Here is a 26341-nt window from a genome sequence, read left to right as displayed (position 1 = left end):
ACACCAGTTAATGAAGATATATTGTTTAAAAATTCAGAGAGAACATATTAAAAATCCACAGAATGTCAGGCTGTGGTGGGGCACGCCTTTAAGTCCAGCACTTGGGAAGCAGAGGCAGGTAAATCTCTGTGAGTTCAAGGACAGTCTGCTCTGCAGAGCTAGTTCTAAGACAGCTAGGGCTGTTGCACAGAGAAACTCTATCTCAAAAAAAACCAAAATCAAAGAAAAAAATAAACATCCAGAGGACAAGATGATATGTACAAAGATGCATTCATTAATTAGCTACATTGTACCAACCACAATAGAGATGCTCATAACAAGAATGCTGCTGTATCCACACATTGACAGATCAATACCAAAAAAGACAATATAGCTGTGTTTAAGTTTGCTTTTTATATCACAAACAAAGCTCAAACAATAAAACAACTCATTCCTCATAAAGTAAAACTATGTTTATTAATTGAAAATTGTGCATAAAATACTGGCTAAAGAATTTTAGAGCATGCTATGGTTTGAAAATGTGTAAGTAGAAATTATATTTAACTTATTCAACAGAAGCCATAAGGTTTCCAATCTTATGTGAGTAGTTTAAAAAATATTTGTGAAATTACATTTGTTCATATATATGATGCATGAGAATACATTGAAAAATTACTGGAAATTTTCTATTTTCAAAAGCAATGATAATTTTCTGATACACGCTAAAATCTATTATTTAATTATGATCCTTTTACTATGAATAACATTGAGGAATTGTGCTTTCAATAGTACTGCTTACAATATAAGAGCCATTTTCCTTTTTCAATATTTAAATATCTATTAACTTTGCCTGTAGAAGCAGGTAAGAAAAGATGGTAATTACAATTAAATTATCTTGTATAGTATAGTAATCAACAGCAATAATGCTATATAAAAGTACATTGACATAACATTTAATAAAGAAAAATTACTGGGCTTAAAATATTTGACAAAAGAAAATTCTGTTTATCATTTTTTATGAAAAAAATGAATGTTTTCCTACTTCAAGTGATCAAAAACATAGGGAAACAACTCTTCCACATAGATATAACAATCATGTTTGGATTGAAAACTTCTCTTTATAAATAAGTTTTTAGAAAGAAGTAGTTTGTGGCAGCTAACCTTATAAAGAAAAGTTAATATGAAAGAGAAAATTAAAATATTCATGCTGATATTACAGTGTGTAATGTAGATGATAACTCATGCATATAGATATGTGTATATACACATATATACACATGCATTTATGCACACAGATTTAATTAAGAAAAACACTGTCAAGCTTTCAACTTTTCTCTCCTTTTAAGCTTAGTATTCTATTATAAAAATAATCACCACCACAACAAAAACAGCATCAGTTAATGGCACTATTAACTCAAGAACCTAAAACAGCAACACATTAATTATATTCATTATATTTAATTGAACATAATCATCAAACTTAACAATTCTTTGTATACTAATTAATAGAACAGCATGTATTCTGATATATATAAATATGTATATACATGTATATTTAAAAGACTATCCATTTTTAGTAGATCTTTTTGTCAAAAGAAATTGCATGAACCAGAATTTAGTATGTAAGAAAGATAGTAAGTTAAACTTTAATAATTTAACTTTACCGAGCCTTGGTATCATATTTTTTCTATTGGTAATTTGAGAATATTGTAATAGCCTTTCTCAGGTAAACAAGCACTTTTCAACTGTATTTTAAAGTTTTTATTGTTTTAGCTTTTCCTTTTGGTTTTTCTAGTATGACGCAGAAGTTACCGCTTTCACGGTGATTCCACTGCTACCTGGTTTGTCAAACACATAACCAATATTATTCTTCAACATTCTAGGTACATGGTTTTATGTCAGAGTTAAGATAGTGTTGCCTTCAAATCTGTCTACAAGAAACAGTCTCAGCTAACTGTGCCACACTTCTAAGATCTGCTTGTCAATGTAACCTCCCTTGTAAGGTAAACTATGACTGCTAGATCATTAAATATCACTGACAGAATTGATTCCATTTTTGTCATTTATCCAGTGACTGGTGGGATCCATTCTCAAGCTGTCTCCTTTCTTGATTGAGTGTTCCTCTTTTCTGTTTTTCCACATGATAGCTCCATAATATAGAATTAATGAGGTGCCCATTGAGATAAGAATGAGTAAAGAAAATGTGTCATATATACACAATAAAATATTATTTAGGAATAAAAAGAATCAAATCCTACCATTGCCAACAACCTCATGGCACTGGAGAATAATTTGTTGGGTGAAATAAACTTGAAACAGAAGACAAGTACTGCATGTTCTTGCTTTAAGGTGAAAGATTAAGATGATGATTCCAAAAAAGTAGAGAATAAAGTAATGATCCCTGGAAGTCAAGAAGGGTAATCTTGTGCCACAGATGTTAAAATAAAGTTCAGTAAGATAACCAAGTTCTAGTCTGCCAGAGCACAGTATTGTAGTGCTACTTTATAAAAAATTTATAAATTTCAAGTCTCCAAACATAAACACAAGATAAATTTTCAAGTCAATGTAGTCTGTAAGATTTGGTCATATAGAGAACACACCTGGATCAGTGCATAGATTGTTCTTCAACTGCTGTCCACATTTCTTTTATGGGGCAAGGTTTGACACTGTTGTGGAGATCATCAATTGCCTAGGTTAGCAAGAGAATAAGAGCCCACCCGTCTATGTTCTGTCATTGCTGGAATTATAGATATGTATGATGATAGACCCAGTACTTTTAACATAATTTTTGAGGTTAAAACTCTGCTCCTCTTGCTTATGCAGCAAATACTTTCCCAAGTGAACATCTCCACAGTCCAAGCGCTGTCTGCGAATACATAGTACATAGAACAGAATGGCAGGATTAGATATATTAAAGGTATTTTTATTGCAATGTGCACAGTATCGTGATAACAAATAACAGGAGGTCCCAAATCATTTAAAACTCTAAAAAGTGACACTCATAAGGAGTCATATTAGATACAACTGTAATCTGAATATTATTTAAGGTTCTAAAGAAATGGCAGCAACAGACAGAAAACCTGTATGTAAGAAATTAGCCTTCTTGTTCTAAGAACTACAGAGAAAATTTAGAGTTGTTGGGGGAGAAAACAAGATAGACAAGAATATCAGGCCAATTGTTCTAGGATTCCCTGAGTCATCTTAATGGTCTTGTTTCTGCTGAATATAATATGACATCGTTGAGTCATTTTGATTCAACAGGAAGGAACCGATCAGTTTTCATTTCTCAAAGCTCACATGAGTTGAACAACAAAAACGATCAGATACTGTACATGGATTAGAGATGTGCATTCATTAAGTTACTGCAGTGGTCAAGGTAAGTTATGGATGTTGGCATTGTAGGTTAAATAAATAGGAATGTGTTTAGGGCTATACTTGCAGGAGTATAAATCAGATTTGATGGTCAGTTGGAAAGGTTACACAAGTAAAATGAAAGCAGTTAAAATGGGAAATGAAGAAATGGATAACCATTTAAATAAGTTTAAATAAAGGAAATAAGTGATTCCCTTTATAAATGGTGATGGACATCATATAAAAAGAAGGTGTGTGACAGTGACTTTAAAGAGTTTTCCAGTTTTCAGTTTTTCCATTAAGGAAAGGGAAGGCATTGCCGCAGATAAGAGATGATAAGTATGAAGACAGTCATTAAATTGTACACCATTTATTACTCTAAATTCTAAGAGGTGTGGTATGCCAAAATAACATTTAAGTCAGGCAGTTTGTAGGGACAAGCAAGGGGGGGTTATAGGAATATTCTAAACAGCTGAATTATTCTCTCCAGTATATTACAAGTGATTTTGTTGAATTAAATTAGGGACTTAGAGCAATCAACAAAATCAACAAAACTCCTTGATTTTCCTAGCATAGTCCTAAAATTTTCATAGACCTAGAAGTTCTCAGTCCATAAGAATCTTGCTGTTTGATCAATCCCATTGTTAGAAAAATATACCAAAAAAAAATAGCTAGGGGGCTGGAAAGATGGCTCAGTGGTTAAAAGCACTGCCTGCTCTTCCAAAGGTCCTGAGTTCAATTCCCAGCAACCACATGGTGGCTCACAACCATCTGACATGAGATCTAGTGCCCTCTTCTGACCGCAGACATACATGCAGACAGAATACTGAGAATACTGTATACACAATAAATAAATCTTAAAAAAAAATAACTAGATGATATCACTTGAGAACTCAAAGTGGTTAAGACTAACAACTCTGAGGACTAAGTAATATCAAAGTGTGTGTGTGTGTGTGTGTGTGTGTGTATGTGTGTGTTTTAATTAAAGGTATGCAGTTGTCATTACTGTATGCTAGAGAGTAGCTGTCAGAGATGTCTTGTTAGATGTAAGAAAACCAAGGACCTGGGAATTCAGGTCTTGACTATCTAGCATGCAATGAAAACAGCTGCAAAATTAAACTAATAAATTCCAATATTTCTCATTAAGCATAAATTTCATTAAAACAATACTGATCTAAACACAAGCAAGGAATAAAGTTCACTTCTATAAATAGCAAGTAGCACCCAGAGCAAAAGTATGAACTTCATGGCCCGAAAATCTTCATATTTAGTCAACATCAATAATAATAATGATGATAATAATAATCTCTTTTTCATACTACAGAACTAGTATTAAACTTAGCATTTTTGTGAATGCATGAAGAATAATTTTTTCCCTTGCTTTTTCAGTATTTATGTTTTTTATGGCTATCATTTTCAAATTGAAATATATTATCTCCTATAGCTGGAAATGTGGTTCTGTGGTTTAGAGTAGAGGCTGTTCTTCTGGGAAACCCTGGTTTGATTTCTGGTACAAGGAGGATAGCTCATACCCATCCCTAACTCTAATTCCAGGGGATTCAATATCCCTTTCTGACCTGCATGACACTGCATGCTAGTGGATGTGAATATGGACATTACAATCCATTCACCTACAGGTCAACTCTAGCAATAGCCTGCAATTCCAGTCCCTCCTCTGTTGCTTCTCTGCTCCCGGAAGTCAAGTTCAGTGAAGAAACAGTGGCAATAGATTTAGATTTAATGTTTGTAAACTCATTTCCATTTTCACATGGTATCTACTGGAGACGTGTGGATGCAGATGAGTAGGAAGTGTTGTGATACAGATGAATAAGCCACTGTCATTTTGCTGTCTGCTTGGATCTTCTGGCCTCTAACACTGACGATATGATATGTAGTCAATTGCTAACCACAGTTTTAATATCACAAGCTAATTGCAAGCTGTCTAGATGAACAGTAAACTGAACTTAAACATTTAATTTAATTCCGTGTGACACAGTTCTGGGGGACAGAAGCAGGTTTCACACATAACTATACAGTTGAAAGTTTTGGCCCATTCAAACTGTCAGCTATAATTATTACAGAACTTCAGTTCCAATTACCTAAGAACACTGCTGTTTCCATGAGAGTACATAGCCGTTTGGGGAAAAAAAATTGAGTCCAGACTTCCAATTAATGCATGAATCTCTTTGAAAATTTAATCCAAGTGTGATCATATTAGAATTGAAGTCATTTGCTCACATGCCTAAACTGAGTTTTCCCTGCTCAGTCAGCATCGCACACTGCGGTTGGATGTTCATGTGATATTCATCTAAATTGTCAATATCAGCATGGGAAGTCCATTGTACTCTGCAGTGTTTGGTAGAAGACATTAACTATTTACAGTACTAGCAGTGTGTCTTACAAAGATAAAAGTTACTTGTGCACATGCCTCTATTGTATAGTACTTTATCAAAATAATGACTTGATAATTGTCTGTTAACTAGGGCATATAGTGAAGGTTCTAAATATTTAAATTTACAATTAGTACTTCAGGTTATTTTTCCAGTTATGAATGCCTATATAATTTTTCTCAAATCCCATTTGAAATCCACAATCTCTGAATTAGAGTTAAAGGTCATTCCATTCAATTTTACAGAAAACCATACAAGATATATATATATACATATATATATATATCTTGTATGTATATATGTATACATCTTATATACATATCTTGTATGCTATATATATATATATATATATCTCTTCTTCCTGCATGATGTTTTCTATAACATCTAAATTATTGGAAGTAGCTCATTTATTGTAAAAGTGAAGTAACTTTTACATTATAGTAGGTAGGGAACAATGTCATCATCTCATATGTTTAGTACAGATACTTTTTGGGGGGGGTGTTAGGAGGCAACATTTCTTTGTGCAGCTTTGGAGCCTGTCCTGGAACTTGCTCTGTAGACCAGACTGAAGTCACAGTCCTACTGCCTCAGCCTCCCAAATACTGGGATTAAAGGTGTGAGCCCCCCACCCAGTCTACATACATTTTTTTCTAAATATTTGTGACCTACATAGGGAATCTGAAAATATAGAATCTGAAGTCAAAGGGGTCAACTGTTTTTCAAAATATGCAAAAATTATTGCATGGAGGCCTGGAAAATTTCCCATCATTAATCTCCTGAATCCAATGTTGACATCTGAAATGCTAGACAGTTGTCAGCCTCCTCCGATCTCAGAAAACACCATTGGGGGGAAGAATAAATCCCAGGAAACATCAAAAGGGGGGAAATAAACTGAGAAAATAGTCAATAGTTGTTTTCAAAACAACTTTTTTTTTTTGAACCACAAACCTTCATTGTAAAATTCTATGTAAACTTTAGGAGAAAAAAATAATGACCATTTTATACAATATTGTATTCTCACACATCTAGTGTAGAGATCCATGATAGAGATTAAAGATAATTGAGATTGGAGGGGGAAAAAAGAAAGGAAAAAAAAACGTGGACTCCTCTAGTTTTAGATCCACACGTCTGCTGACCTGAGCCAGACCAGTAAATCCCCAAAGTGATGTGAGAATTTATGCTCTCTTATCAAAATGCCGGGCACTGTGTGTGGACTAGCATGAGACAGACAGTACTGTGAGACAAATTCTTAGTGAACTTCATAGATATTTGCAGGAGTTATTCCCAAGAACACCTCATTCTCAAATTCTCACAGTTGAAAGCCAGAGAAGATTGTGTTTCTGGGTCACGGAAATGTAAGTACTTAGATACAAGATAAAATCATGCTTTGTTACAAAACTCGAAATTCCAGAGTGAAAGAGCTACCCAGAGCTGTGGCATAAATGGACGGCATGGACTTTCCAACCAGCATCTGCTAAGTTTTGTGTCTCACGAAAAGGATGAAAAACAGAACAAACAAAAAACTGAGATTAACCCTAAGAGTGTGGAATAGTCCCCCTCTCCCATGTTTTATGACTACAAAAACATATCTGTATCTGTCAGGGCTACAGGTGCAGGAAACACAGTCTATTCAAAAGAACCTTCAGGAAATGTCAAAGCAATCCTAAAACACAGATCAAAAAGAAACAAAAGTCAGTAGAGAAACTTACCAGCTCTGTAACAAACAACTTATGCTGCTGAATTGTAGAAAACCATCTGCGCCCAAGGGGAATTCTATGAGTTTTCAGCCTGTGTCTTACCATTTCATTGCCTTATTGCTCTAGCTAAGCCATCCTGTATACTGTTGAGTAGAAGTTGTGAAGGTTGATATACTTTTTTTTTCTGGTTGTAGGGGTAAATAGCTGCTTATTAAATTGGATGAAAGTTCTAAGACTTTTTTTTAATGTTTCTGATATAACTGTGAAAATACCCTTATCTTAGGTTTGCTGAGAGGTTCCGTAGTGAATAGGTACTGAATTTGTCTATGTTTTTTGTGTTATAAGAACTAATATAAATATTTGGACATGCTTCTTAAGCCTTGAGTGATGAAGAAGTGTTGACTTTCTAAAATAATTTCTACTTGATTATGGCATAAAATTTTTATTGTATATTTGCATGTTTTCAGTGTTTTAAAAATGCTATCATGGCTGGGTGCCTTTAATCTTAGAGGCAGAGACAGGTAAATCTCTGTGAGTTCGAGGATAGCCAGATCTACAAAGTGAGTTTCAGGACAGGCTCAAAAAAAAAAAGTTTTAAATATAAAGAATAAAGCCCTACTGTTATTATTTTCACATACACTGAATAATTACTTGTGCATTCCAGCCATTACATATACATATATTTTAGAAAAGTACAATTAAACAACGTGTGGTCAATAATTTTCTCCTCCCTAACAAAATGAATCAGACATACATATCCTTGGCATTAAGTAAAAGTTGAATAAAATTTCAACTGCTCAAAGACTAAAAAATATAAGGGATAAAATGATAGAAAGGAAAGGTTTCACATCAATAATATCCTAGCATAAGAAAATAATACTTAAAAATAAGACCATGATGATAAAATGATGTATTAAAATATCTTTTTATCTAATACTTCGTGATATCACTAAATATAAAATTTAAAAAAATATTATTTGTTACAGTGTTGTATATTTTTAACGTTTGTGTAGTTTAAAGTATATAAAAATTCAGAATTTAATGACACTGAAAAAATCTAGAAGGAATTCAAGATGCTAATATCTATAAAGACCAATTTTCTTTAAAACCAATATGACCTATTGTCAAAATACATTAGTGAAACACTAAGTTAAAATGGCTACAATCGGTCTTTCCCATCTTGAAATATGGCGGGTGAAAAAGCCGAGAAACCTGATACAAAAGAGAAAAAACCTGCAGCCAAGAAGGCTGGCGGTGATGCCCCTGCCGATGATACAGCCAAAAAGGGTGACCCTAAGGCTAAAAAGCTCAAGAAGGGGAAGCCCCCATTGCAGCCGAAATCCAGTCCTTGTTAGTGGAATTGGCAGGTACTCCAGATCTGCTATGTATTCCAGAAAGTCCATGTACAAAAGGAAATACACAGCTGGAAAAACCAAGGTTGAAAAGAAGAAGAAAAAGGAAAAGGTCCTTGCTACTGTCACAAAACCAGTTGGTGGTGACAAGAATGGTGTTACCCGGGTGGTTAAGCTTCGAAAAATGCCCAGGTATTATCCTACCGAAGATGTGCCTCAGAAGCTGCTGAGCCATGGCAAAAAGCCCTTCAGTCAGCACGTGAGACGACTGCGTGCTAGCATCACTCCTGGGACTGTCCTCATCATCCTCACCGGGCGCCACAGGGGCAGGAGAGTGGTTTTCCTGAAGCAGCTGGGCAGTGGTTTACTGCTTGCGACAGGACCTCTTGCCCTCAACAGAGTTCCTCTGAGAAGAACACATCAGAAGTTTGTCATCGCCACCTCTACAGAAGTTGATATCAGCACAGTTAAAATCCCCAAACACCTGACTGAGGCTTACTTCAAGAAAAAACAGCTACGGAAGCCCAGGCACCAGGAGGGCGAGATCTTTGACACAGAGAAGGAGAAATATGAGATTACAGCGCAGCAAAAGGCTGATCAGAAAACGGTGGACTCGCAGAGTCTGCCAAAGATCAAAGCTGTTCCTCAGCTGCAGGGCTACTTGCGCTCTCAGTTCTCTCTGACGAATGGGATGTATCTTCACAAACTGGTTTTCTAAATTGCTAACAACCTAATTAAACAGTGTCATGTGTAAAAAAAAAAAAAAAAAAAAAAAAAAAAAAAAAAAAAACGAGAAAAAAAATGGCTACAATCGTTTGACCCCCTGTCCCAAAAAGCAGTGCTGTATTTCCCTTTCTCTTGAGTCTAGGCTGGGTCCATAACCTTCCTCTTTATCACCATAATACACAACTGTGCCACTGTACAGTGGGTAATTACACAGCTGTGCCACTGACCAGTGAGTGAATACACAGCTTTGCCTCTGTCCAGTGGGTAATTACACAGCTGTGCCACTGTACAGTGGGAGAATACACAGCTGTGTCTCTGTCCAGTGGGTGAATACACATACACAGCTGTGCCTACATTTTGTTGGTGATTACACAGCTGTGCCTCTGTCCAGTGGGTGAATACACAACTGTGTCCACATTTTGTTGGTGAATACAATGCTGTACCTCTAGTCAGTGGGTGGTGATTAGACGTCTGTCTTTAGAGATCTATGCTTCTGTTGTCTTGTGCTAAGATATTTCTACTTGATATTGATAAGAATGTTTTTAATCCAGCATGGATGCACTCTGGAGGATATCCAAATCGCTGTGGTTGGCCGTGCGATCTGTGAGTCCAGTCAATAAAAGGCAGCCATCAACTAGTGGCTTTGTTGAAAGAGCCGCTTTGGGGATCCCAATTTAGTCACAAGGTCTTCCACTGTGTCACCTGCTGGTACCACACGAAGCAGAAGATCAATGCAATTTATGTAGTCAATACCGCTCCACATATACACAAACTCATAAGTGGAAATAAATGTACTGTTATTTAGAACTCCTTAACTTCTGTTCTTGTTAGCTATGCAGAAAGAGAAGCAGAAACCGCTGGATCGGAGTGGGGGGGGGGCGATCTCCAGTTTGACTGAGTAGATAGTAGCTCTGGACTTGTACTGCTTTTGATCCTTGATCGGAAAACACTTCCCTGACCTTTGACAACTCACAATTCACCCTTTGCCCCGAGTCCCGATTTCTAAAGACATGCCTTCACGGAGTTGTCTTGGCAATTGAGCAGTGCCTGCTATATGCTTCCTCGGTGAGCTGAGACATAAGATCAGAGCTAATCCCAAGTCAATAAATACATTTTAAAGGATACTACTTATGGAATAGCAATAGTTTTGGACAATAACGTAGTTTTGAAATGAATACAATTTGATCTAATTTTTACAATTTAATTTCTTAACCAAAATACTTTACCTTCTGCCTACCTTTCAGAAATGTTCAAATTAAAGTACTTCTGTTCTTAAGAAGGCTAAAATATAAAAAAAATAGCTAGCTATACTTGAAAATGATGGTGGAATTGATATTGCTTTTTGCCTAATAAAAATTATTGATTAACCTATTTACCATAAAACTGAAGTAGTGTCATCCAAGAAAAATATCATCAATCACAGAAGTCATAGATGTGTCTCCATCATATTTCATTACATGCCTCATTTTGTTCTTCATTTCTCAACTTAGATTTCAGCTACTGACAAGCACCCTCATTTGCACCAGACAGCCTTATAGATCCTTCCCCACTTAATTGTGTGTTACAAATTTCCTGACGGGGTTTTCAAGCCAGCTCTCCATTTGACTTCTTATCTTCAATGGCTTTTCTATGCCCTTAAGGGAAAATTAACTCTGGATTGATAGTGATAGCTAGTATCTATTTATGTTATCCAAACAATAAGTATTTTTATCTTTATGCTTGGCCAATTGCATATTCTAAACCACCAATTTCAGTTGCCAGAAGTCAAACTCTTAATTTCCTCGGCATTGACTCTTCCTATCCCAGCAGGATATGTCGCCTCTCTCAAGCCTCTATCACAGACTCACTTTGTTTAATAGAAAAGCACACTCATTCTGACTCAGGGCTCTGAAAATCCCTGATACTGCTTCTTACCAATGTGTACATAAAATGCATTGCGCATCAACCTTGTTCTTATCCCTGGAGATGAGCGATTTCTTATTCTTGATGAGTTTGTCTATGTAAGCATGAGGTAAACCTGTTCTCAACACTTTATGGAAAGAAGGTAAAGGAAATGTATTAGGAAAAATTGCACACCTGAAAAGAAATATGCATTTACACATGCTGAAATTACTTAGTAGTTCCTACAGTTGACATTTTATTTATTATATATATTATAAATACAGATATATGTAAATATACAGATATAGATATAGATATATCATGCTTAAGAAACATTAGTTCTGTTCCTTTTAATTTATTAATCTAAGTTGAACTAATTTGAAACATCTTAACGGATATGAACTCTGATTTTATATTCTGATTTATTGTGAGAATAAACAGGAAAAATGACAGTAAAATATCACAGAACCTGATCACATATTTTTCCGTGATCAAACAAAATTTCCTGACAATATCAGAACTATGGTAAAAACCCACCTAGATGATAAGAATCTGGAGAAGAGAGATGCCCAATCCACATCAGCAAACTGAGAGGTAATGAGAAAATGATGCTTTGGAGTGATGGTAACTGCTGGGACTCTTCAGAAGCAAACAATCCCTCTGTCTTCGCTCAGACAGAAACCCTACTTCAAAACAGTTCCTGAGTACCTGCACCCTTACAATAAATCATCTTCCAGGGGCCTTTCAAAAACTCTTTCCTGAAAGAAAACTGTCGTTGATGCATATCACGACAATTAAAAAGCCAAACACACTTTTCTCTATCTCTGTGCATAAATAAATTTAAACTTTTTATTTTTCAAGACATGGAGAGGCTTTGCTTGACCAAATTTGAATCCAATTCCTATGTAATTTCTTTGTAAAATTCAGTTTACCAAGAACCCTATTTCCTCTAAGACCTTTTATCTGAGCACTTAGATATCTGCTGACCTGTTCATTCATTCTTTGCAGCCCTCTAGTGCTGCCAAACCACCAGTCCTACAGTCAGCAAAGGAAACAAAACAAACAAAAGACAAACAAAACTTGTTAGACTGGTTTACATAGACCTTCCTGACCTTCTGAGTTTCCTCTTTGCAATCCCCCCCATTCCTTTATTACTTTCCTGTAACTAAGCTAATTAACATTTAAAAAGAAAAGGTTTCTTTTTAAAAAATTTATTTATTTATTAAAAATTTCCACCTCCTCCCACTTTCCTCCCACCCCCTCCCCCTCCATCCAGGTCTAGGAAGGTGTGCATCCAAACAGACTGAAGGAGATGTCCCCAGCTAGGTTCTTGGACAGCAGAGGAGAGGGTGCCTGAAATGGCTTTATCCCATAGCCACACTGATGAATATCTTGCATATCACCATAGAACCTTCATCCAACTGTGGATGGAGATAGAGACAGAGACCCACATTGGAGCACTGGACTGAGCTCCCAACGTCCAGATGAACAGCAGAAGGAGGGAGAACATGAGCAAAGAAGTCAGGACTGCGAGGGGTGCATCCACCCACTGAGATGGCGGGACTGATCTAATGCCAGCTGGACTGGGACTGAATGAGCCTGTGATCAGACCAGACTCTCTGAATGTGGCTGACAAGGAAAGGTTTCTTTAGCTTCTCTGAGAGGCCAGGTCCAAGACCAGGTAGACTCAGTGCTGTCAGACAGGACTACAATATTAGATAGTGATGGCATGAGTGTGTGTTGAATTAAACTTAACAGCTCATGAGTTATGAAATAAAAAAAAGCGAAAGGGGAAAGGCCTTTCTCAAAATCCCATTCACTAGCACATCACATACACACAAAAAAATCCCCAACTATCTCCTACCTACCCCCGAAAGTGTACTGCCTCCCAATAGTGTCGTTTTTTCAGACAAAGAATTTTAAACATGCACCACTGGGAATAGTCATCCAAACCAATAGAGGTTTCTGTCCTGTTGCTATGAGAAGAGACTCCTACTGAAGCAATGTGGGGTAGAAAGAGTTGGGAGTTCAAGGGGAAGCAACTTGAAAGACCTAAACATGTCACCCCCACAGTCAAAAACGGAGAGCAATGAGTTAATACATTCCAGCACTCAACTATGCTTCTCGTTTTTATCCAGGCTAGGACTCATTAAAACCAATCAGAATAGGACAAAACAAACAGGAAAACACAAACACAGAAATCCCATTAAAAACAAACGAACAACAGCAACAACGAACATTAAAGTTTAAAAAAATATATCCAGACAGAGCATTCTGAGAAAAAATCCCACAAAACATGCCATTAAGTTTCTTTTCTGATGGTCATCTACTACTGGGCATGGGGCCTGCCCTTAAGTCTTATTTGTACATCCAGTGAGATCTCTGAAGAAAACATTTTTTTTTCTTTTTTGGGTAGTTATCAACTGGACCTAGCTTCTGAGTTAGGGCTGGGAGCTCCTGTCCACTTCCCCTCTCAGCACTGGAACCAAAACTGGCAGGCCCTATGCATGCTGCCACATTTCTGAGTTTATATGTAAGTCAGATTTTTCCTATCTAGAACAGCTTATTTCTTGGTGGGTTCTCTCCCTGCTGGTTCTTACAGTCTTTCAGCTTCCTCTTCTGGGGTAGGCTTTATGGATAGCTAATAACAAATTTCCATCAAATTCAATGCATGAAATATTCCCATATCTTTAATGATAATACAATGTGAAACTGTTGGTGTGTGACTAGGACATGACAGTAGTATCTAAAGAACTACTTACTAATCAGTATTTTATTATCTGAGAGTAATACATTTTTAAGGGGCAATATAAACACTTTTCAGAACTTTTAGTGCAATGAAAATATCATGGATATTAAGTTTAATTCAGAGTTCTTTCATTGCTTTTAGAATGATAACAAGGTTACATTTGCTAATGTGGTAGGATTGTGAACCAATCAGCAATCAATAAGTTCTATTATAAAAATGCATAATTTAAAGTAAATAACAAATTATATTCAATCATTTATAGTAATGTATCAGCTGTGATTACTGCTTATTTTATCATATTTGGCTGAAAAATATAAATTCACTTAAGGTCAAGAAAGGCTTTTGCTTCTTTAAGTCTTTTGGCCATTGTCGTTGTATGAATCCTATCGATTCATTAGCCTGGGAGGTTTTCAAATCTTCTGATATCTCCTTCAATTTCTGTCTTCAATGTTTTAAATTTTTTATTATACAAGTTTTTTATTGACTTGGTTAGAACTCTTCATATATATATATATATGTGTGTGTGTGTGTGTGTGTGTGTGTGTGTGTGTGTGTGTGCGTGTAGCTTCCAGGCCTGCTTGAGGTCCTGTCCTGACACCTTTCAGTGATGAACAGCAATGCTGAAGTGTAAGCCAAGTAAACCCTTTCTCCCCAACTTGTGTTTTGGTCATGGTGTGTTGTAATTCTACAAGTCCTAGACAAACTGCAAACAAGGAGACTTTGATTTGTTTCTTTCTAATTAGCACTCCTTTGAACCCCTTTAATTGTCATATTGCTCTGGCTAAGACAAAAGTACTATATTTAATTCTGTGGAGATTCTGAATCAATATTCTAAGTTACTTTATAATTGATTTTAATACTGAAATGACTAATATGTCTTCTATTAAACACATGTTTGGAAATTAAATTTAAACCTCAAGGGAATAGGGCTGGGTGGTGGTATAGGGCGAAGTGGTGGTGGTGCACGCCTTTAATCACAGCACTCACGAGGCAGAGGCATGTGAATCTCTGTGTGTTTGGGCCAGCCTGGTCTAGAAGAGCTAGTTCCAGGACAGGCTCTAAAGCAACACAGAGAAACCCTGTCTCAAAAAAGAAAAAAAACAAAAAAACAAAAAAACAACAATAACAAAAAACTCAAGGGAATCATTAAACATTTGAATAATACAAGCATGCTAAGTACTCCAAAGAACCTATCTAGTAACTGAATTTTTCCTGTCCAATGTGTGTGTTCAGAGAACTTGAATATGAATAACAAGGACACTACTCATCAATGAGCTACTTAGAGAGTATCCTGAATAAAAACAAGTGAAGACAGGACTTGTGCTCACTACAAATGTTAATGAAATTTAAAATGGTCCCAGAGAAATCAGCAGCACTGCCAATAAGAACATTAAGTCAAAATTATATTTAAATGCACAGCTAATCAATGAAGGACACTAAGAAGAAAAGTACATTCATATTTAAAAGACTATAGTCTATGTCTTTATAGACTAAAATACCATAGGCCTAAGATTTATATTACTAACATAATTTTTAACATTAACTGCTTCTCTTGGAAAAAAAAAAAAACTAGAAGCGTCTTAATAGAGCTCTCAGAAACTGAATTTCTCTATAAAGTTAAAAGCGAGCATTGTTCTTTTCTTTATATCTCCAGCCACATATTTAATCAAAATAATGCAACTGATGGATATCCTCCACAGAAATACCTAGAGGTGATGGACCACACCCAAGTTGCTCTGAAGGAACATAATAAATGTAGGAATAAGAGAGGGAGAAAAAGACTGAGACAGAATAGCTTTATTTCAGAACTACATCTTGAATTTCTTTTGTACAAGTCTGAGTGTTGTTAAAAATGTCAGAATTATTTTAAACAATCTAATATACAAACGCACAACCTAATGTCTTGGTACCTCCAAGCACAATAATGCAACTTACAGACTCTCTTGGATCTGAATTTAATTACTAATTTTATCCAATTCAGAATATAAATTAAAACAAGCCCTGAATCTGGTTACATCCTGATGCAAATTAGCTTCCAACAATTATGAGAAAATACGTGCTAATTTATAGGCATAGGTTGAAGTGCTAAACACACTACTTTAATGAGTTTTGTGTGGAATAGTCAATAAACAGTTAATATTATGACAAGATTACTGACATGCTTTCTCAACTATCCACAAGCATATCTCTGAAAAATGAAAGATACAATGTAATTTTTTAAATAGGAGCATTTCCACTATATGATAGGTAATTAATTATAATGCCTAAGAATATCTTACATTATTAATTTCATTTTAGAAGATGATTACTGGTTAATTCAAATCATTCAGTAGTTCCCTCCTTAATAAAGTTGGAAACTGTACATTTTTATTCTTGGAATTTACACCACTAGAGAAACTCTAGAGATTTTTACATGTAGACAAATAAAGATATCCTAAACTTGAAGATAAATTAAGGTTTGTTTTTTTTTTTAAGGCATTGAGGTATTTATACTACCAAAGTTTAGTACAATAGTTAAATGTAAGTATATTGGGGGAAATGCCAAAATTACAGAAAATAGGTAGATATTTTAATGAGCACTGCTCACTAAAATTTTCTGAATATTTATGTGTTGAAAATTCTGTCACCAGTAGAATGTGTTCCACTTATATTGATTGACTGGTATTTCTTTGCATAATAGTAAATACAGCTCCCATGTATTTCAGGATGTCAGACGACAGATAGTTGACAATATTTACAGAGTAGAAAATTCAGGATCACAGAAGCTTCCCTGTAAAGAACAAAAACCTTCTAAATTTCTTATCAACCGACGATGGATGGCGATACAGACAGAGACCCACATTGGAGCACCGGACTGAACCCCCCAAGGTCCAAATGAGGAGCAGAAGGAGGAAGAAAATGAAAGAGGAAATAAGGACTGCGAGGGATACGATCACCCACTGATACAAGGGGACTGATCTAATGAGAGTTTACCAAGGCCAGTTGGACTGGGACTGAACGAGGACATGATCCAACCAGATTCTCTGAATGTGGCCGGATTCTCTGAATGTGGCTGGCCCGGAGTCTTTCTGAAAAGCTATTGACAATGACACTGGGACTTGTTTCCTCTGCATATACTGGATTTTGGGGATCCAGTCTGTTTGGATACTCACCTTCCTGGACCTGGAGGGAGGCGGGAGGAACTTGAACTTCCCACAGGGCAGGAAACCCTGACTGCTCTTAGGGATGGAGAGGGAGGAGGAGAGGGAGTGGGGGGAGTGGGAGGGTGGTGGGAGGAGGGGCAGAAATGGAAATTTTATAATTTAATAAAATTACTTAATAAAAAAAAAAGAAAACGAACTGCTCAAAGCTAAACTTTCCAGCTGATATGATGGAATGCTTTCTTCATTTCAATTTTTGTTGAAAAGAAAATGTGTCTTTTATAAGGTTACCATGTGTGTCAAAGTGGTATAATAAAATAGTGGTATATAAATAAATAAATAAATAAATAAATAAATAAATAAATAAATAAATTTCTTATCAACCTGGACCTGGACCTCAACAAAGCCCAGGATGAAGCCAGTGACACCAATTAAGCATGAGTGCAGAAGTAGAGAGGTCTAAGAGCTTCACCAATATTAAACATCATACAGATCTCAGAATCAAAAGCACTGTTACTAAGTAAAGGAGATTCAGAGGGTATCTATTATTTTGGCCACCTAAGAATGAAAACCGTATTTATATCAAGGTCAGAGAAACGAAATTGCCAACATATCCCCAAGTTAAACACATGTACAAATACAATTAGAGCTAATTGGCACCTGAAAATAATTGTGCTTAGAAAAGATGCCCAATAATGAATTCAAGGAGAGTAAAGCAAATTCATTTGTACTTAGAAATTTTAACTTATTTTTAAGCTGAAACATTAATTCTAAATTTCAGAGACTAGAAAATGAATAAGGAAGAGTTCATTGAGACAATCAATGAAAGATATATTAAAACAAGAAGAAACTTCCATTTTTCTTAGTGATACTGTATTTAGCTTTGTCTTATGAAGTCTATACTTAGAAACATGAAAGCAAAACTAACCAACTCTAGGATACTGAGCCTAACCTAGCACCCATGACGTAGTCTATATGCTATTTACTGTATCAGTTAATGCTGAAGACATTACAGTTGATTCAAATACATTTGTGTGCATAATTCTGCATGTTGGGTTACTATTTTTTCAGTATTGGGAAATGATACATTTTTTGAACAATTCTAGGTTGGAAATATAGTTATTATTCCTCTCCGTGCCTTACTAAAGAACATGTATTGATATTCACTGAACATTCTAGTTTATTAAGAACTTGTTTGGTATATTAAAGCCCTTAGAGAAGGACATCAATATTTTATCTGTGGTCTTTAGTCCTTGAGTTTTATAATTCAAATAATAAAGAATAGGAAAGCTTATATTATTTCTCAAAAAAAGAATTTAGATGCAGTAAGTGCAATGCTACTTAAAATACTTTAATCATACTTCTTACCTTCCTAGAATGAAACATTTATAGAGGTCCTGCTATATAAGAGTCACCATAGAACCCTCTTATATCAAGATTATGCTATTCAGAATTGGTGGAATGAGTGCATCTCTGTAGATATACACTGGACTGGGAAATGGACTTCTATAGGGAGCAGAGAAATCTCTGAGTACATGAAGTACTAAGTGAATGTCCATTGCTGACACAGGTGAGGTCAAGCCAAGGACTCTAATGTCTCGGTCCTGAGTGAGTTCCAAAGCCTTAACCTGGTAAGGCTCAAGAGTAAGGGGAAAGCTTTCTTCAAGAATGCCAATATGGATGCTCTGAATGATGATTGGAGTGTACAAAAGATGGCATGAGTGTTTTCTGCCTCCTGGATATTTACAGCCTAAGATTGTTCACCTACAGACACCCTCCACCCAGAGTTGCTACCTCCTGTCCCTGTGCTCTATGTAGTAAATATGGTGAGATTTTGTTTTGCCTGAGTAGCCAACCCCACATAATCCCAGCTTTACTGCTTGTCTGTATATCTGTCCTGTATTAATTTCTTCTCCATACCTACTCAGGGCTCCAAACCCCAAGTCATGCAGATTGAGGTAGGGTTAAAAGACAAAACAAAATAAGTAAAACATGTGAACCAGATGCATATGTGACTGTGTATGTTTCAGTATATTTCTTATTACTCTGGACTTCTCAGATCTTAACTTACTGCTGTCTTCCCAACAAGAGTAAATCATGTTTACAAAATTATACTTTGAGAACTCAGAATTGGCCTAATACTCAAAAGAAATAAAATAACTTATTAGTAATTTTAATTTTGTAAACCCTACCTTTCAGAAAAAGGGATTTTTGCAACAAAATCACAGGGATGTTGAGAAAACATAATACATGTTGGGAAAGACCTTAAACCAACTTTTCCTAATGGGTTGAGTCCTAAAACTATTAAGGCAATCAGTGGCAGGGGAGTGGCCAAAGGCTTCTAAGAATGACTGTGGGTAGGTCCATCACCATCCCAGAAGAGACCCTAACATTTCCAATGGTATGGGAGCAGCGAGCAAACAAGCAGAGCAGACACTAGAAATATCATGATGGATATCACCGGACAAGAGCAGTCATCAGAAATTCATGTTCCATTCCTCAGACAGCAAGAATTCTCCCAAATTCTGGAAAGAAATCAGACACAGGGAGAAATACCTAAGAAGCCAAAGATGGGGTTTCCTCTAAATTGGAGTATCTAAAGTTGACAGTAAAAATAACTTTTATTACAAGAATAGAGTAGTATTTTGTAGACGTCTTGGCTTGCAGGTTGTAATTAATATCTGCTTGGTTGTGAAAAAAAAACAAAATTACATGTAAAGTATATCAAAGGGAAAATGAGCGAATGACAAACGTATCACACAGGAGGTGATATTGGAGTAAATGTCTAAAAATAAATGAAAGCAAACCTTACAGCAGGAGGAGCATTTGTGACGTTGAAGGTAACACTAGCATAATTATTTGGCCTTGGTTTTATCAATAGTTCATCAGTATAGTGTAGAACTATGAAAAATTCACAAGCATCTGAATTTCTGAATTGCAGAAAACATCAGTACTCTGAAGGACATGGCCAATGGCATCCAACCACCCTGATCTCAAAAGTACTGCCAAAATATTTCTGAGGATTTCAGATTTTCTTCAGAAAGATTATAAACTTAAAGTGTTGCTGTTGTTATTTTTCTATTAATAATAAAGGTTTATTTGTCTTTTTTTAGTTTTTCTATCATGATAATGTAATAAAATTCAAGACGACCTTAGACATAATGTCACATAAGTCTGAATACTTAAGTAGATATGTAAATCACTCTTTCTCTTGAGTAAACTATAAGACATTGATAAAAATGGAAAACAGCAAGTTGCCTTACTTTTCAATTGTAAAATTGGTATTAACTTTTACAATTTTAGTCATTTGAACTTTCAATAAAAATATATTGAGGATGTTTGTTTTAATTTCTATTTTGTTGGACTCTATGAGGTAAGAGCTGCTAAAGACAATAAGCAGAAATATCTTCACAGATTGTCTCAACATGATTTAATAATATAAAATAGATTCAGAACTAGAGGGTGAGAACTCATACTGGAGTCTAATCAGGTCTAAATGTACAGGCTCCGTGTCCCTGAGTTTGATTAAAGGACCACAAAAAAGTGAATATGGCATGCTCTTGCAATTCTACGACTTAGGAGACAGATGTAGTAGGACCAGTTCAAAGTCATGTCTACTTGCATATTGAGCTGGAGGACAGCTGAAACTAGAGATATTTTTTCAAAAAGTGAAAATTAATAAAATAAATGTAAATAGACAATAAAATTTGCGCTTAAATGAAATAAATTGTAATCTTATTTTAAAACCATGAAGTGATAAAGTGGTTAGCATCTTCAGCAGTTTATTAAAAATATTATTATATTCTTTTACACTTGGAGTTGGTTTGATTTTGGCTTGCTGCTAGTAATTTCATTAAATGAAATTTAAAATGTATGCAAGTAGCACTTCATGTATAAATAATAGTTTGTCAGTCATAAAACATTCACATAAGCAAGAAAATATTTAGTATTAAGTGTACCAAAATGTATATTTTTCCCATCAAATTAAAATGAGCAACAAATAAATAAATAAATAAAATAACAGAATTAACCTGTTCTCAAAGATTTGAGGAAATCCAATATAAAAACAAATAATGTTTTCATATTTGATACCATTGTAATATTCACATCAATGTCAATTGAAAATGTCACTATGGAAATCATCAAATTAGGGGAAAGTAAATACTGTTGGCAATTTTTGCTGTGTTGGAGGACTGTTTCCTTTTCTCACAGATATAAGCAAATACCTTCTAAGAAGCATTTTAAGAAGGAAGGAGTTAATGTGTTCGTCATGTATGAGAAGTCATAGTAGTGGAGCAGTTCTTGGCAGCGGCAAAAAGAGCGTGAGGTTGCTTGTTTACATCTGTGTGGACCAAGAAGCAGAGATGTGATAGTAGGAAAGATAGACAATAAACCATAAGTCCCATATGTAAGAGGCACATGTTGTCCAGTCAGGCCTCATCTCTTAAAGATTTTCAGTCTTCCATAATAAATCCCTGCTGGAGATCAAGAATTTGAACACATCATTTAATCAAATCTGGGAAGCAGGGATCACATTTTACTTTCAAACCCTAACACTGTGACTCTAGCCCCATAGTTTCATGGCCATCTCTTAAAGCAAAAATCCCCATATCTTAACAGTTTCAACGTATTTTAATGTATAAAGTCTCTTCTGAGACTTAAGACAATATCTTACCTGAGATACTCTGCAAAATTAAGCAACAAGCTTACATACAATGGCATGAGGGATATATTTCCATTCCTAAAGGGAGCAATGATGTGAGGTCACAGAAAGGAAAGATCAGATATTAACAATATTTAATCCAAGAAGGATGACAAAAAAGAAAGAAAAAAACCCTTGAAACTTCATGTCCAGCATCCAGGCAGCATCCAGAGCTGCAGCTGACATTTTCCGGTCTCTCCAATTCTGAGGCTTCAAGTACATTTGACCTCTTACTTGGTTCAGCGCAATGTACCAAACATCTTTTCAAGAAAAAGGGTTGGCAAAATTAGTCTTGTATGTGCATTAAAGTCAAACTTAACCTCTGGATTCACAAGTTACGAAGTCAGCCCAAATGCATTCAAGACTGAAATATAAGACTCAAAACAATGAAATCCGTAGAACACCTGTTCTGTGAAGGGCATTTCAAAAAGAATGTTATTGGTATGAAATCTTTCAATATCAGTAAAGAGAGAGGAATATGACGCATTTATTGCCATTTAACCTAACATTTTTCCTAAGACAATTATTGTGATTTTGACAGATTTTCAATTATAATGAATTTTATAACATATCATAGGGAGAATTTTTCTTTAGCTGCTGTTCATAAAATACAAAGGAACATACAAAATATGAAGTTTCCCTTTTTAAAAAAAACTTATTTTAGCTTCAGCATGTTTCCTATCTGCTTTGTATTTATCTATATATCTGTGACACACTTCCCTCTGTATAAGAACTTAGTAATAATGTATTTCCAAAGTTGAATATCAGAAAACAACAATAGCCTAACAAGAGCTCAGTTCCTTTAATGTTTGTGAAGGATTCTTTGGTACACAGATGACAGTTTTGAGTATTAAAGAACCTTGAGATATCATCTCAGGAATAGAGACTCCCTGGAGATGAAAAACAGGTATTGGCATGAAAGTCAGGAATTTATACTCAATTTAAAGCAAATTAGGTATATCGACTATATTATACAATACAACATGATATTACGGTTTTCTAAGGCACAGGTAGTGGGAGTTTTGTTCTCTGTAACTGTGAATCACTTTTTTCTCATAAATATATCATATCACAAACTTTGAATGACACAGAAACCTCTGAGAAATGTTACAAAATTTTGTTCAAAGGAGTGATTACATGTTTCCTTTTCTGCTACATACACTGACTTTAAACTGTGATGGACAGGCAGCGAAGCAGACTGTAAGCTATTGATTACAGATGAATTCCCTTCTTTCCTGCCATAATGGGGGTGCCATTTATAACACAGTCCAACTATACTGTAGATTCCCTTATGACTAGACAGAGAAATAAGTAAACTATTTAACTGTAGTGTACAACTAAATTATTTCCAGTGTTTGAATGCAAAAGAAGTGCATGTCACTCCAAACCTGGGCTCTCAAATTCGCAGTCTCTTATATCTTCCTATGATATTGTTTTCCTGACAGGCCTAGGTAAGATTTTGAAAAATAATATATGTACTTATATATATATGAGTTTACTTCTTGTATATGTTGCCATTTTGCTGCAACCACTTATAAAATCTAGTCCAATTGAGAGAAACAGTTTCTTCTCATTACATTTGTTTCTCCCAAAATTACTAAGTAGACATAAGACATATTTCCTTCAAAGTACCATGTTCTAATTCTCAAGTGATTATGGAATTAACAAATGAATTTGAATACAAAAATCATTCCTAGGAACTCAAGACATGCATGGCAATAAATTATAACCAAAATGAAACAACAAGCAAGCTTCATCACTGTGGTAGCTAGCAGTGTGCTAAGCAGAGGTTTGGAATTTACCTCAAATGAATTCTCATAGTAAGCATCTAAGTCTCCCTTAGCTCTCACTCTTGCTCGACTTTCTTTCCTCTTTGCACACCTTACTATTGTCTTTCATTATTAGGTAATGTTAACTTCCTGGAAGTTCTACTTAATTCTTACCCTAATCCCATTTTTTATTGCTAGCCAAGTTGGTAAGTATTCATATTTCCATGACAAATCATCAAAAAGAAAACAAACCCTTTGCTATCTTAAATTATGGCAATCCCAAATCCCTTTAACAGTTAAGATTCTAAAGACAACCTTTTAGCACCAGGAAGATCATCTGGTGTGTGGGGGTTTATTTTGATTTATTTTCTTTCCAGCAAGAGGGAAACAATCTGCAGACATCAAAAAATGATAGGCTGGTAAAAATAATCACTATACTAGACCATTGAATTTAAAAAATCCCTATATAATTACAGTGTAACACAAAATACTTAATACACTTTTTTTCATTTATTTTACATACTGATCACAGTTTCCCAGTTTCCTGTTCTTCATCTCCTCCTGCACCACCCCCCATCACTGTCTCCCACCTACCCCACTTCCCTGTCACTCCTCCTCTTTCTCATTCAGAAATGAGCAGGCCTCCCATGGACTTGAACAAAGGAGCTCAAGTGAGGTAGGACTGAGCTCCTCCCCCTGTATCAAGGTTGGGCAATGTAATCCAGCATAAGGGAACATGTTCCCAAAATCCAGCTAAGATTACTACACTTTTAAAGTCTAAATGCCATTAACTCATTCACTTAACTTAGAGTCATAGCAATCAGAAACCAAATAAAATTTTTAAAAATCCTTACAGAGTGAAACCTGTAGGACTATGTGACAAAGCACATCCCCCAAACTGATCAGTGTCAAGTTACAATCTTATCTCACCTGTGGGCAAAGGTACGCAACATATATTTAGGAAGTTTGCAAATCTGTGGATGTAAAATTTTAAAAGGATAATATTCAGGAATACACTAGATTTGTATCAGGAAAGAAAAGCACTTTAACATTGGCCAATCAGTCTTTGTATTTTCATTTTAAGAATGGAAGCTGAAACTGGGCAGTAGTGGCACAATCCTTTATTCCCAGAATTTAAGAGGCAGAAGCATGTTGATCTCTTGAATCTGAGGACAGCCTGGTGTACAGAGTGAGTTCTAGAAGAGCCAGGAATATACAGAAAAACCCCATCTCAAAAAAAATAAAATGGAAAAAAATTGTAAATGGGGAAATATAATAAGGACACAAAACTGATATAGGCAAAACAGTAGTTAAAATTTGGAATTAATTATAAAAATGGGATAAAACACTAGAGAAATTCCTAAAAAGTAAAACATCTCTAGGGCTGTAACATAACTACCACACCTCATATGAAAGTTTTCCATCTGAGACCAAGAATCAGAAAAGGTATCCAGAATGGTTTCCAAAGAGCAATGATAGAGTTGGTGAGCAGTATAACAGTGGTGCAGCAGGACTTGACAGAATCTAAGAAATGTGACCAAAATAGAGTCAAAGAAAATATCTAGGAGTTTGCAGTGAAAATATTTGATTTGCTAAAAATTTGACAATGTTATAACATATAGGAAGGATAAAAATCAATTGAATTTAACCTATCTATAAGAAGTCATCAAAATCATTCTGAGTGTTATTAAAAATACTGTCATATTTCTACTGGTGTGTCACAAACTGTGACAAAATTTGCAAAACTTTATTTAGTGACATTATAGAACTACATAAGAATTAAAGAGAACTATAAAAACCAATATTATAGAAACTAAAATTCCCTCTAATGTGTAAGCTGATTTCATTTGGTTATAAACCAAACACTTAGCATTAGGGTTGCATGTGACTGTTTAGCCCACATATTTATATGGAAATCAAATGGTGAAAACTTTAAAATAGTCATACACATTGTGGTAATTTGAAAGAAAATGGCCCCCAAAGGGAGTGGCACTATTGGGTATATGGCCTTTTGGGGAAAGGTGTGGTCTTATTGAAGAAAGACTGTCACCATGGAGGTGACCTTTGAGGTCTAATATACAATCAAGCTTTGTCCAGTGAGACAGTTTACTTTCTGTTGCCTTTGGGTCAAAATGTAGAATTTTCCAGGACATCTGTTTTCATTACTCCATTCTCCCAACTACCATGCTCCCTGCCATGATGATAATGGACTAAATGCCTGAAAATTTAAGCCATCACAATTGGATGTTTCCCTTTATAAGAGTTGCCATATTAGAGTCATGTGTCTCTTCTCAGCAACACCTTATCTAAAAAGAAGTTGGAACCAGGGACTGGGGTATTGTCATGAAAATTCTACGTTTTTCTTTAGAGAAATTTGGACTTTAGGAGTTTGGATTAGAAAAAAATAGAATGCTTTTAAGTGTGGCTTAATGGACCATATCATTAGGATCATGGAAGGCAATGATGCTAAGAAAGATTTGAATGTTGGGGCCAGGCTCAAGATGATTCAGAGGAGACAAATTTAGTATGTTGCCTAGAGATCTTCCTTGTGATATTTTGATGGAGAAAGTGGCTCCTGTTTGCCCTTGTGTGGAGAGTCTGCCTG

At 35.5% G+C, this 26341-nt stretch overlaps 1 long non-coding RNA gene and 1 pseudogene across 2 annotated transcripts in view; one reads left to right on the top strand and one right to left on the bottom strand.

Annotated features, from left to right (window-relative positions):
* The window catches only part of LOC146890057 (uncharacterized), a 72176-nt gene that overhangs the window by 8676 nt on the left and 37159 nt on the right, over positions 1-26341 (bottom strand). The gene's annotated exons all lie outside the window — the stretch shown is intronic.
* On the top strand, positions 8691-9505 carry LOC125394024 (large ribosomal subunit protein eL6 pseudogene; annotated as a pseudogene).

The sequence above is a fragment of the Myodes glareolus genome, chromosome 20 (genome assembly GCF_982192425.1).
Source record: "Myodes glareolus chromosome 20, mMyoGla1.1, whole genome shotgun sequence".
Classification (NCBI taxonomy): Eukaryota; Metazoa; Chordata; class Mammalia; order Rodentia; family Cricetidae; genus Myodes; species Myodes glareolus.
The sequence above is the reverse complement of the archived record's forward strand: the minus strand, read 5'-3'. Positions and strand labels throughout refer to the sequence as shown.